This window comes from Balaenoptera musculus, chromosome 9 (genome assembly GCF_009873245.2).
Source record: "Balaenoptera musculus isolate JJ_BM4_2016_0621 chromosome 9, mBalMus1.pri.v3, whole genome shotgun sequence".
NCBI classification, from domain to species: domain Eukaryota; kingdom Metazoa; phylum Chordata; class Mammalia; order Artiodactyla; family Balaenopteridae; genus Balaenoptera; species Balaenoptera musculus.
Window position 1 is genome coordinate 15,274,245 of NC_045793.1, and position 14,519 is coordinate 15,288,763.

Sequence of the window (14,519 nt, forward strand, 5' to 3'; positions counted from 1 at the left end):
AATGTTCACTGCAGCACTATTTACAATAGCCAGGACATGGAAGCAACCTAAGTGTCCATCGACAGAGGAATGGATAAAGAAGATGTGGCACATATATACAACGGAATATTACTCAGCCATAAAAAGAAATGAAATTGAACTATTTGTAGTGAGGTGGATGGACCTAGAGCCTGTCATACAGAGTGAAGTAAGTCAGAAAGAGAAAAACAAACACCATATGCTAACACTTATATATGGAATCTAAAAAAAAAAAAATGGTTCTGAAGAACCTAGGGGTAGGACAGGAATAAAGACACAGACGTAGAGAACGGACTTGAGGACACAGGGAGGGGGAAGGGTAAGCTGGGATGAAGTGAGAGAGTGGCATGGGCATATATACACTACCAAATGTAAAATAGATAGCTAGTGGGAAGCAGCTGCATGGCACAGGGAGATCAGCTCAGTGCTTTCCACCTAGAGGGGTGGGATAGGGAGGGTGGGAGGGAGGGAGACGCAAGAGGGAGGTGGTGATATGGGGATATATGTATACGTATAGCTGATTCACTTTGTTATACAGCAGAAACTAACACAATGTTGTAAAGCAATTATACTCCAATAAAGATGTTAAAAATAAATAAATAAATAAAACTAAGAACAACAACAAGAAACCTGTTAGAAGAATTTCTAAATGATTTCTGTAGATTAATTCCCCTCAGGAGGTTGAATTTAAGTTCCCTCACACCTTGAATGTAAGTTGTACCTAGGGACTTACTCCCAAAGAGTACAGTATGACAAGGAGGAGACAAAGTAACTTTACAGTGAAAAACCTAACATTACTCAGCCAGGCGATCAAGGTCGACATCAACAGTGATACGTCATGTTGATAGCATTACCCTTGACATGATGAGACACAAATGGCACTTTACCTTTGTGGTCTTCCTCTCAAAAGCCTATAACCTCAGTTGTAGGCTAACCACAAGATAAACATCATGACAAACTAAACCACAAGAAAAACACCAAACTAAACTGAGGGACATTCTACAAATAACTGACCAGTATTCCTCAAAGCTGTCAAGATTATCAAAAACAAAAATCTGAAAAACTGGCATAGTCTAGATAAGCCTAAGGAGACATAATAACTAAATGTCATCTGGTATCCTGGTTGGGATCCGGGGACTAAAAAAGGACATTAGGGGAAAAATAGTAAAATTTGAATAAAACACAGCGTTAATTAACAGTAATGTACCAATGTTGGTTTGTTAGTTGTAACAAATCTACTCTACAAATATAAGATGTGGAAAGTGGATGAGAACTATATGGAAACTCTTTGTATTTTCTTTGCAATTTTTCTGTAAATCCAAACTATTCTTAAAATTATTTTTTTTTAAATTATTTTTTTAATGTCCTAGATTTATTTATACACATAGACATACAAGAAAATAAAAAATGAACGCATGCAAAAACTGGTGAAATCTGCAAGACATGACTTTCCTTTGGTTTCAATTCCCATAGTGCATGTCTCTCAATGCAAAGTGTCACTGGTTCTAATTGGTGAAAGATGGCTGAGTTTTGTGCAACATGGCTCTTAAATGAAAGCAAATTGTTTCATCTTATTTCCACGTAAAGAAATGATCTTTGGGCTTCCCTGGTGGCACAGTGGTTGAGAGTTTGCCTGCTAATGCAGGGGACACGGGTTCGAGCCCTGGTCTGGGAAGATCCCACATGCCGCGGAGCAACTGGGCCCGTGAGCCACAGCTACTGAGACTGCGTGTTTGGAGCCCGTGCTCCGCAACAAGGGAGGTCACGATGGTGGGAGGCCCGCACACCACGATGAAGAGTGGACCCCGCTCGCCGCAACTGGAGAGGGCCCTCGCACAGAAACGAAGACCCAACACAAGCAAAAAATAAAAATTAATAAATAAAAATTAATTTAAAAAAAAACAAAAACAAAAACAAATGATCTTTTCCAGTGTTCACGTGACAAAAACAAATATGATGGACTTACTGAGAAAAGTCTCCAACATGGTACCATTTACTTTCTAACTAATTTGTAAAGGTAATTCTGACTAAATGCTATGTTTGTATTGCATACTGATGTTAAAAAACCTAATCCCCATAACTATGAGTCCAGTGTATGTTTTTCAATGAAAAAACTTTTACTATACCATCACCACCAAGAGGGTCATTTCAGTGTGAGATAAGTAACGGCTCTCATGTTTTTAGATTTTACAAGTTCCGAAAACAATTTTGGAGACCAACACAGGGTGGCAACCCTTTTATTTTGCTAAACAAGACCACTGAAGGCATAATCTCAGAATAAGAACAATTCTTCTCAAGAGACACCAACTGGCAACTTAAACATACCTACACACACATACACACATGCGCGCACACACACACAAAACGTATGTATATGCTTAAATGCAACACATAAATAAAGTGTCCTTATTTTTTCCATATGCTAGGTCTGCAAGCTGGAGCTCTTACACTAGGTTACAGAATTACAGTGAGAGTAAGAAGTAAGGAAAGGAAAAAGATATTTCTATGTTAGAAGTTATTCTGCCAAGAAAAAGTAACACACAAGCAGTTAAACACACGAGGGAATGTTTCGCCCAAAAAGGAGAGAGAGAGTTCTAATAATATAAAAATCCACAGACAAAAACTAATGAGGAGGACTACCCTGTCACATATTAAATATATGTAAAGTTATAGGAGTTAAAATAGTATGACAGGGATACAAGAATGAATTTAATATGAAAAAGGCAACATTACAGCTCAATGGAGAACAATTAATAAATAAATGGAATTAAAGTAAGACACCAATTTCATCTATCATATTATAAACTTTTAAAATTCTGGCAAGATGGAGAAGAAACAGGACTGCTCAAACACTGCTGATAACAGTATACCAATAAAACTCTTGGAAAGCGATCTGAAAGCATCTGCCAAGAAATTCTGCCATACACTTACATTTTCTTCTTTTGTCTCTACTATGTTTTCCAAAATTTCTATGAAGTATTAATGCCAAAATGGAAATATACTAAAATTAGTTTTAAAACTCTTCATCATATTTGACTCAATAATCCTACTAAGTTACATATCTTATTTTGAACTACTACTTAGATTCAAAAGTAACTGTTAAAAATGTATGCTATAGGGACTTCCATGGTGGTCCGGTGGTTAAGTCTCCATGCTCCCAATGCAGGGGGCCTGGGTTTGATCCCTGGTCAGGGAACTAGATCCCGCATGTCACAACTAAGAGCCCGCATGCTGCAACTAAAAGATCCTGCATGCCACAACTAACACCCAGACAAACAAATTAAAAAAAAAAAATGTATGCTGTAGAAAGCAATATGTGTAATCTACAGATTCAACACAATCCTTATCAAATTAGAACAAAAAATTTTACAATTTGTATGGAAGCACAAAAGACCCCAAATAGCCAAAGCAATCTTGAGAAAAACGGAGCTGGAGGAATCAGGCTCCTTGACTTCAGACTATACTACAAAGCTGCAGTCATAAAAACAGGACGGTACTGGCACAAAAACATAAATAAAGATCAATGGAACAGGACAGAAAGTCCAGAGATAAACCCATGCACCTACGGTCACCTAATCTATGACAAAGGAGGCAAGAATACACAATGGAGAAAAGACAGTCTTTTCAATAAGTGGTACTGGGAAAACTGGACAGCTACATGCAAAAGAATGAAATTAGAACATTTTCTAATACAACACACAAAAATAAACTCAAAATGGATTAAAGACCCAAATGTAAGACTGGATACTATAAAACTCTCAGAGGAAAACACAGGCAGAACACTCTCTGACATAAATCTCAGCAAAAACTTTTTGATCCACCTCCTAATGAAAATAAAAACAAAAATAAACAAATGGGACCTAACTAAACTTAAAAGCTTTTGCACAGCAAAGGAAACCATAAACAAGATGAAACGACAACCCTCAGAATGGGAGAAGATATTTGCAAATGAAGCAACTGACAAAGCATTAATCTCCAAAATATACAAACAGCTCATGCAGCTCAATATCAAAAAAAACAAACAACCCAATCAAAAAATTGGCAGAAGATCTAAATATTTCTCCAAAGAAGACATACAGATGGCCAAGAGGCACATGAAAAGATGCTCAACATCACTAATTATCAGAGAAATGCAAATCAAAACTACAATGAGGCATCACTTCACACCAGTCAGAATGGCCATCATCAAAAAATCTACAAACAATAAATGCTGGAGAGGGTGTGGAGAAAAGGGAACCCTCCTACACTGTTGGTGGGAATGTAAATTGGTAGAGCCACTATGGAGAACAGTATGGAGGTTCCTTAAAAAACTAAAAATAGAGCTACAATATGATCCAGCAATCCCACTCCTGGGCATATATCCGGAGAAAACCATAATCTGAAAAGATACATGCACCCCAATGTTCACTGCAGCACTATTTACAATAGCCAGGACATGGAAGCAACCTAAATGTCCACTGACAGAGGAATGGATAAAGAAGATGTGGTACATATATACAGTGGAATATTACTCAGCCATAAAAAAGAACAAAATAATGCCATTTGCAGTGACATGGGTGTACCTAGAGAGTGTCATGCTGAGTGAAGTAAGTTAGACAGAGAAAGACAAATATCATATGATATCACTTATATGTGGAATCTAAAAAAATGGTACAAATGAACCTATTTACAGAACAGAAATAGAGTCACAGATGTAGAAACAAACTTATGGTTATCAAGGGGGAAAAGTAGAGGGGAGGGATAAATTGGGAGACTGGGATTGACATATACAAACTATTATGTATAAAATAGATAACTAATAAGAACCTACTGTGTAATACAGGGAATTCTACTCAATAGTCTGTAATGACCTATATGGGAACAGAATCTAAAAGAGTGACAACAAAGACCCAACGCAGCCAAAAATAAATAAATAAATAAATTTATTAAAAGAGTGAATATATGTATAACTGATTCGCTTTGCTGTACAGCAGAAACTAACACAACACTGTAAATCAACTATACTCCAATAAAAATTAATTAAAAAAAAAAGAAAGCAATATGTTAGATCAGGGGTCCCCAACCTCCAGGCCACGGACCAGTAACAGGCCGCGGCCTGTTAGGAACTGGGCCACACAGAACGAGGTGAGCAGTGGGTGAGCAAGTGAAATTTCATCTGCTGCTCACCATCGCTCATGTTAACACCTGAACCAACCCCACCCCCGTGTGTCCGTGGAAAAACAGCAGTCCCTGGTGCCAGAAAGGTTGGGGAACGCTGTGTTAGATGTCAGAAGGAACTTAGATTTAAATATGAAGTCTTTGCCCTAAAGGAAGTTAAAAGAAGATAATCTGCTCAACAAATTAACTGAGCATCTACCAAGTGCCAGCCTTCATGGATTTTATATTGATAGTATTGTGGAGAAGAGAAAGATTAAATAATTATAGTAGTAATAAATGGTAAAAAGGGAATTATAGGTGGTACTGGATTTTTTAACAGAAGACCTAATCAAGGCTTTCCTGAGATATTTATGCCCAGACAAGGATGAGTGGAAGTAATCACTTGTGGAAGCCACAGAAAGTATTGGAACTGGGAAGTAGCCTGGTAAGATTAGTGCTTTAACAAAATCACTCTGGCCATTGTGGTGGGGAATGAACACAGTTGGGGAGATGAGTTAGGAAAGAAAAAAATGCAGATTTGCAAGAAAGTCACAAGTTACTGGGGGCATAAAACATATATTTAAGTACCAATCATGATAATGATGATGATAGCCACCATCCACTGAGCACTAACTTTGCATTAGCACCTATTCTAAGTACAACCATATATTATCTCCCATTTAACAAACGGGAAAAACTAAACCTTGGAAAAAACAAATAACTTGTCTAAGCTCAGAGAGAAAGTAACAGAGCCAATTTTCAAACTCATGACCATCTGACTCCAAAGTATCACTCTATTAAAAGTTCTGTAGGAGAAGTGATAGAAATTCTGGGGTCATTTTTCCACTCGGAGACACATAAAACTCAATACCAAAACTCAAACCAGTGTTCCTGCTGTCAATCATCTACAAATTAGCTTCCCCCACTTGACATTTCCATTTTATTAGCTCTATTTTTCTGCCTTAAAACTTCATTATTAACTAAAATTACAAAGGTTGATGACAGCAAGTATTAACAAGGATGTGGAACAATTCAAACTCTCCTACATGCTGGTGCAAAATGATACACCCACTTTGGAAAACAATTTGGCAGTTTCTTATAAAGTTAAACACACACTTATCATATGACCTAACAATCCCTCTCTTAATATTTCCTCAAGAGAAATGAAGACATATGTTCACACACACACTAGTGTTCCAATGTTAGAGCAGCTTTACTCTTACCACCCACAAACTGGAAACCACCCAGTGCCCATCACCCAGTAAGTGGATACACAGACTGTGGTACATCCATACGCTATGCAGCAATAAAAAGGAAGGAACCACTGATAACAAGCAAAACATGGATGCACTTCAAAAGCATTCTAATCAGTGAAAGAAGCCATGTACAAAAGACTGTAAGACTCCATTTATAGGAAACTCTAGAAAAAGAAAAAACAAAAACCAAAAATCTACAGAAACAGGAAGTAGATCAGAGGTTGTCAGGAGCCAGGGCTGGAGGGGAGAGGATTATCTGTAGAGAGATAAAAGGGAACTTTCTGGGGTGATGAAATTTTTCTATATCATAATTGTGGTAGTGGGTACAGGACTATGTATATTTACCAAAAGACACCAAATTTTATACTTGAATGAACTGTATTTATTTATACTTCAATAATGATGATTTTTAAAAACGCTTATTATTTCTACTTCAACTCTCTCTCCCCACAAACCTTTGTTCATATGATTATTCACATCGACAGCTTCCTCTCTATTCTAACTGCTGTTGCTTATAATCCTGGCCATTGTTTTCAACTTAAATGTAATGAATGCCTTAATTAGCTTCTCCTTCCTCATACTGATTCTCAATTCATCCTGCCTAATATCATCTAATATTTCTCTGATTCCCTTGCTCAAAATGCTTCAGAAGCATCCTACCTATTACAAAATACATCCAAAACCCTTAATAAGGCAGTAATTAAATGCCTTCTACACGTTGGCTCAAACCACCTTTCCAACTTTTTTCTTCGGATTTTCTGACTTGAACACTTCAATCCATTCAGTTTATAGATCCACTTTCCTCCCAAACACACTTGCTTATGTTTCCTCATGCTTCCCCCTTATTGGGAATAATCTCTTATTCCTCTCTGAATTCTCCCACCCTTTACTGCTCAGCCCAAGTTTTGGGGGGTTTTTTTGAAATAAATAAATAAATTTATTTATTTATTTATTTATTTATTCATTCATTCATTCATTCATTTATTTATGGCTGTGTTGGGTCTTCGTTGCTGCGCACGGGCTTTCTCTAGTTGCGGCGTGCAGGGGCTACTCTTTGATGCAGTGCACGGGCTTCTCATTGCAGTGGCTTCTCTTGTTGGGGAGCACGGGTTCTAGGTGGGTAGGCTTCAGTAGTTGTGGCACACGGGCTCAGTAGTTGTGGCTCATGGGCTCTAGAGCGCAGGCTCAGTAATTGTGGCGCACAGGCTTAGTTGCTCCATGGCTTATGGGATCTTCGCAGACCAGGGCTCGAACACGTGTCCCCTGCATTGGCAGGCGGATTCTTAACCACTGCGCCACCAAGAAAGTCCCTCAGCCCAAGTTTCAAACCTTTTCTCCTAGATGTTTTCTACTCAAAATCACAATGATCTTTTTCTGCTCTCCTAACGTATTTTTTGTCTAGGCACAACTAGCTGCCTAAAAAAGATTTACCTAGGGAAAACTAGAAAAACAAATAGGTTCTGTTTTAATGGGCCTAACAAGACATATGCGGAAGTCCAAATAACTTACGCGTAAGTAGACAGATTTAGGAACATTTAAGTCTAGTCAAGGCTACCAGTAGTTACCACAGGAAAAGATAGCAGTTATTAATAGTTCTGAGTCCATATCTAATATATGCAATAAAATGGTTAAATAAGTAAATGTGACTCTTGTCAATGACAGTAACCAAAATGGCTAATGCTTTTACTTAACTATAACAGTATTAATCTGACTAAAATGGCTCTCAAAATAGGATCTTAGAAGTATGAGCTTTCCCAAGCATCACAGCAATTAAAGCATCCTAACAATGATAAAGGTATAAATTATATATACTATGACAAATCTATGCAATATTAACAGCCATTTTAAAACAGTGTGGTAGAAGAATATTTAATAATATAGAAAGCAGCAAAAGCAGTTTACCAAATGTTATGTATAGTTCAGGCTATTCACAGAAAAGGTAATATTGATGTTCACTAAGCATCTGAAAGTGTTCAACCTAACTGGTAATCATGGAGGCAACATTAAAATAACAAGATACTGCTTTTTCAACTATCATACAAATAGTAGGATCTCATTTAAGAAAATCACAACAATATACATCTATAGCTATATATTATATATATAATGCTCAAAGAATTGTAACACGTAGATAACCATGACTATTACCAGTGTGGAAGGGATAAAACTGGAGGCAGTGGTGAAGGAAGACTTTGGCTTAACATGTATATTTGAATTTGTTTTTAATAACTGGAATGTGTTCATGTAATACTCAAGTGATTAAAAAAGTGCAAGAGAGGACATACATAAGCTCATATGCATTTTTAAAAGCCCTAAAAGGGTACACATCAAACTATTAACAGTGGTTATGCCTGGAAGTGGGCTTAGAGATGATTAGGTGATTTTTATTTTCCTCTCTTTGTTTATCTGTATTTATATATTCTTTTATAGTGAAAAAAATCTTTGAAATATGTAAATGCTTACATATACATAGATCTCTTGGGCAAGAAACTCAGTGATTATTTCTGAGAAGGAAGCTGATTAGCTGGGAGTCAGGGGTAGGAGGTAGATTTACTTTTCATTATATTATCTTTTGTATCTTTCAAATTTTTATTAAGTGCATGTATTACCCATTCAAGGAATTTTATTTTCTTAGGTCTGGACCATCAAATGTTCAATATCATTTACTGTTTGACTCCTTACACGGTTCTGCTTCCCAGGCCCACTGCAGGGAAAGAGTTTTGGATACACTATATGCGACACACCCATGCCCATGGTGGTTCTTTCTGAAATCCCTCTCCACTAGCCAGGGTTACATTGTCTTTGCTCTACCAAATACTGGCTTTCCGCCAAAGCATTACTGTTGGCACATCCCAGTTCCCTCCTGCATTACAGAGGCCAACAGAGTAGTTTTTCTGGCCTCGGTTTACTTTTCTTCACCTTCTGGCCTTACTGGAAAAACTCCAAGTCCCGGCCTGCCTTCTGCCTTACCTTCGTTTTTCTATTCTCCAGATTACAATTCTCTAGTCCCCCAATTATGCTGAAATCCAGTGATACGCAAATGATATAAAGTGGAGCCAAACTTTTGACAGTTGCCAAAAAGGCACAAACCAGTTAATCCACGAAAAAAAAAATTTTTTTTTTTGGTCGCACCATGCGGCTTGCAGGATCTCAGTTCCCCAAGCAGGGACTGAACCCGGGACCACAGCAGTGAAAGCCAGGAATCCTAACCACTAGGCAATCAGGTAACTCCTTTTTTTTTTAAAATCCACAAATATTAAAATTCACCTAAAGGAACTCAAGAGATTGGCAAAGGACTATACTATCGTGTCTTCCCTACTGGGCCTATGTTGAGCTGCTGTCTTTTTCAGCATCTGTGGCAAAAATACACTCTGCAGTATCATCGAAGTCTGACTTGATAAATTCTCTGGCCTCCTGCAGTTGCTGATGTTACAGTTTACACAATAAATGCATCTTATAAAAATACAAATTTTATTTTCCAAATTTAAAAAACCCTTGGGCTTCCCTGGTGGCGCAGTGGTTGAGAATCTGCCTGCCAATGCAGGGGACACGGGTTTGAGCCCTGGTCTGGGAAGATCCCACATGCCGCGGAGCAGCTGGGCCCGTGAGCCACAACTACTGAGCCTGCGCATCTGGAGCCTGTGCTCCGCAACAAGAGAGGCCGCGATAGTGAGAGGCCCGCGCACCGCGATGAAGAGTGGCCCCCGCTTGCCGCAACTAGAGAAAGCCCTCACACAGAAACGAAGACCCAACACAGCCATAAATAAATAAATAAACAAATACTTTAAAAAATAATGACTCCCTTCTTAAAAAAACAAAACAAAAAAAAAACCCTTGAATTTTGCTACATCTAAGATGAAGAAACCCCTTTAAATCTACTCCCCTAGGGCACTAGTTCACACACTATGACTCAGAAAAAAACTAGCTTACTGAGTCATTAGTACCTGCTTAACCTGATAATCAGTGTTTCAAGCCAATGAAGTCCGATTATACTGTAACACTAAAATGGAAAACAACAAGTGTTCTTAGTATAGGACCCCCTATTGCCTTCAGGTAATAAGAAACCTAACTAATAACCAGCTTTCATTGATCACCTATGGAAGACAGAAGAATCACGATACTGCTAAGACTCTCGTCTGATAAATGAGAAGAAAATATCTGCTGGTCACAAAGCTTCCTATTTGTTCCAGCCCTGTCACAACCTTATCTTCTACCTTTACTAATTTTCTTAACCTACCAATAGAAAAGGGTAGAGATTTAAGTCAGTGGAAAGACAGTCAAGAGCTGACTTAACAGCACAGAAATACTATACACAGATTTCTATAATCACCACTTATGGATACAGAACCTTCCTCCCAAATACCCTAAAACTGCTGATTCTCAACTGTTCCTAAGGGATTGAAGGAAGATGAAGAGAATTTATTTAGCTCAAAGAGGCCAAGGACTTATAAAAGGGCATGTCATGGCAAGCAATTACAATTGATAACTGCACTAAAGAAACAATTATTTGAGTGGAGAAGTCTCCCTTGCCCTTTAAAAAAATCACACCCCTCAGACTGCTTTGAAAGGTTACTATTTCACATTTTTATTGTATTTGTTGTACTACACTATTACTGGTCAATAGAACCTAAATACACTGGTATTTGTGCTTTGTAAGTAGAATTTATTTTGTGGTGGTATTAACAAGTTGGCCCAAACTGCTTTACCCAAAGCCCAAAGTTGATCCTTAGAGACCAGACCTAACATAATGCTCAAACAAAGAGAGGAAAACCAGCCCAGGAAGTTCCCAAGGAAGCTCTACTGCCTCAGCAAGTGTGGATGATCATCTAATAATATGAATAACAGATAGAATTCTTAAAATTCCCAGATAGGGTACATAAATGCTTTCTAACATCCACTTATATCAGTCTCATATTTGAGGACACTTTTCAAACAATTCATAATTATTTTAAGTATAAAAATATTTTTCCTTTCCACTCAGTTGAGTAGTATATATCGTGAAGAAGCCAATTTCATTGGAAATTATACAGTTATTCCAAGATATTGCCATCCTTTAAAACATAACTGGACAAAATCAGTTTTAAAAGCCATACCAAAAGAAAATCAAGACTTTTTATAAATATACTGTTTTTGATTAAAAACAGTGTTAACTCTATTTCATCAAATGCCTTATTTGTAAAACTGCTCAAAATGACTTTTAAACCATCAAATCTACCCTTATCCTCCCTTTTATTTATTTATTACTATTAGTGTTTTGGCTGGGTTGGGTCTTTGATGCTGCGCGCGGGCTTTCTCTAGTTGCGGCGAGCAGGGGCTACTCTTCGTTGTGGTGCGTGGACTTCTCATTGCGGTGGCTTCTCTTGTTGCAGAGCACGGGCTCTAGGCACACAGGCTTCAGTAACTGCGGCATGCGGGCTCAGTAGTTGTGGCTCACAGGCTCTTGAGCAGAGGCTCAGTAGTTGTGGCGCACAGGCTTAGCTGCTCCACAGCATGTGGGATCTTCCCGGACCAGGGATGAAACCCGTGTCGCCTGCATTCTTAACCACTGCGCCACCAGGAAGTTCCTATCCTCCCTTTTAAAATAAATACGAAGCTACTTAGGGCTCTGAGAGTCCAAAATCACAAAGAATTAAGCATCAAAGGTGGTACTATCAAAGGTGGTATTCAAAGTCTATGTGGTATAGTAAGCAGATTTTAAAGTCATAATGTGATTTTAAAAATGCTAATAAATGCCTGGCAGAAATACATGTCTTCCTGTTTAGAGAGTCATTCAGATTCAAACAGTATTAACTGCGATGTATCAGGTATTGTGTTAAGCACTTTCATTTAGATTACTGAATTTATATCCAATTCTAGGATAGCATGATCTTTCAAGATGGCTGGGGTAACAGAGTGCGAAAAATCACTAAAAGAAATCTGCCAACCACCATAGGTTATCCTATGCCCTAGAAGGCTTAGAGAACAAGTCTACACCCATCAAACCAAACCTCATTTCCTGATCTACAGTATACATGGCCTCGGAAAAACATACACAACCTAGAAACCATCTAAAAACTGAACTGGAAAGTAGGATATTTAGTCCCCACATTTGGAGCCTTAAAACTGGGAATGAGGAAAGTCACGGGGGCCTCTTTAAACTGTATCCTGCTTCCTTCCTACAGTAACCAACAAGACAAATGTCAAACGTCAAAACTCGGACTTAGCTATTTATTAAGATTTATGTACAACAACCAATTTAATATACTCTAGGTAAAAGTAAGTGCTGAATACTTATACTGCTCTGTTCCCAAAAGAACATTTAGCAATTGATGCTGAATACACAGTGTCACATTACCTGAAGAGTAACATAACAGGAAATATGACATAGACAATAAAAATAGGACAGAATGGGGGAAAAAGCACAAACCAACCATTCAATACAGGGTTCTATACTCCCCATAATTTCTGCTATCACCAAAGCTGTCTCAATCCTTCTTCCACAAGCAACTGCTGCAGGATAAGGCACATCCTATACTCCACAAGTAGCCTTCCCTTCTCCCTCAGGTGGCCGCTTGCTCCCCCTCACTCAACTCCTCTCCAGCACAAGCAACAGCTAGATATACTAAAGACCACAAGAAGCCCGTAAACTTGCCTCTCAGGCCTTCCAGCAAAACACAGAATTTATCACTAACATCGCTCTTGGACGCAGCCACATCTCAATGCATCCTATTTTTTTTTTTGAAAACTACACATATAAGATTTATTTTATACTTTCCACCTCCTTGGTCATTGGACCTGTTATTACATTTGTCAATTTTCTGAGATCAAGTTGCATCCCATTTTTCTCCATATCTGGAAACCCCCAATTGAGTGTAACTTGCTCCATTCTCTGAAACTTCGTACAAATGCGTGCTCCTCCACAATGGAAATGGTACACGCTCCCACATGTACCACCAACCACTCTGCTCGCAGAAGAGAAAGGGCAGAATGTAAAAGTAGATGAACTGATGAGTTAAATATATTAGGAAAAAAATAGTGAAGCAAGTACACAAAGGTCTCAAACAAAAGCCTGAGAGCCGAATCTGACCCATAGATGGATATTTTGTTTGGCCCAGTAGGTGTTTTAGTTAGAAGCCCACATTTAAAAGTAAGAGATAATCAGATTTCCCTGGTGGTGCAGTGGTTAAGAATCCACCTGCCAATGCAGGGGACACGGGTTCGAGCCCTGGTCTGGGAAGATCCCACATGCCACAGAGCAACTAAGCCCGTGCGCCACAACTACTGAGCCTGTGCTCTAGAGCCCATGTGCCACAACTACTGAAGCCCATGCGCCTAGAGCCCATGCTCCGCAACTAGAGAAAGCCCGCACGCAGCAACAAAGACCCAATGCAGCCAAAAATAAATAAATTTATTTAAAAAAAAAAAGTAAGAGATAACAGAGTAAAATCCAGATTTCAGCCTTCTTTTGAGAAATGGAAAGATCTGGCAACCCTAAGCCCAAATTCCTACAAAGTAACAAGGCTGGAACTGAGTAGCAATGTCCCCTTCAGACAGAGCACGTGCTGTCCCCTGTTTGGAACAATCCCCCACCTTTACTGTCCATCTGGCTTGCTTCACTGATTAATCAGGGGAAACTGGGGACATCTGAATTTGCTACTCCTGAATTTCAGGCACTAAAGTAACTAAAGGACAGTAAACAGTAGGTCAGGAAATATCTTCATTTGTTGCTTAACAGTGATCTTTTGTGAGAGCCTAGGATTGGACAAGGTATCTTCTCCTAGGTGACTTCTGGCTGATGATTTTTTTTTTTTTTTTTGGCTGTGTTGGGTCTTCACTGCTGCGCACAGGCTTCCTCTAGTTGCAGCGAGCAGGGGCTACTCTTCACTGTGGTGCACAGGCTTCTCATTGCAGTGGCTTCTCTTGTGGAGCACAGGCTCTAGGCGCGTGGGCTTCAGTAGTTGTGGCATGCGGGCTTAGTTGCTCCACAGCATGTGGGATCTTCCCAGACCAGGGCTTGAACCCGTGTCCCCTGCATTGGCAGGTGGATTCCTAACCACTGCGCCACCAGGGAAGCCCCGGCTGATGATTTTCTTAAAGGGCTCCAAATAATCTGTTGTAGTCTTTAAGAAG

The 14,519-nt window shown here is 38.9% G+C and overlaps 1 protein-coding gene across 4 annotated transcripts in view; it reads right to left on the minus strand.

Annotated features, from left to right (window-relative positions):
- UBN2 (ubinuclein 2) overlaps window positions 1-14,519 on the minus strand; it is an 87,899-nt gene that overhangs the window by 62,465 nt on the left and 10,915 nt on the right. The window lies entirely within an intron of this gene.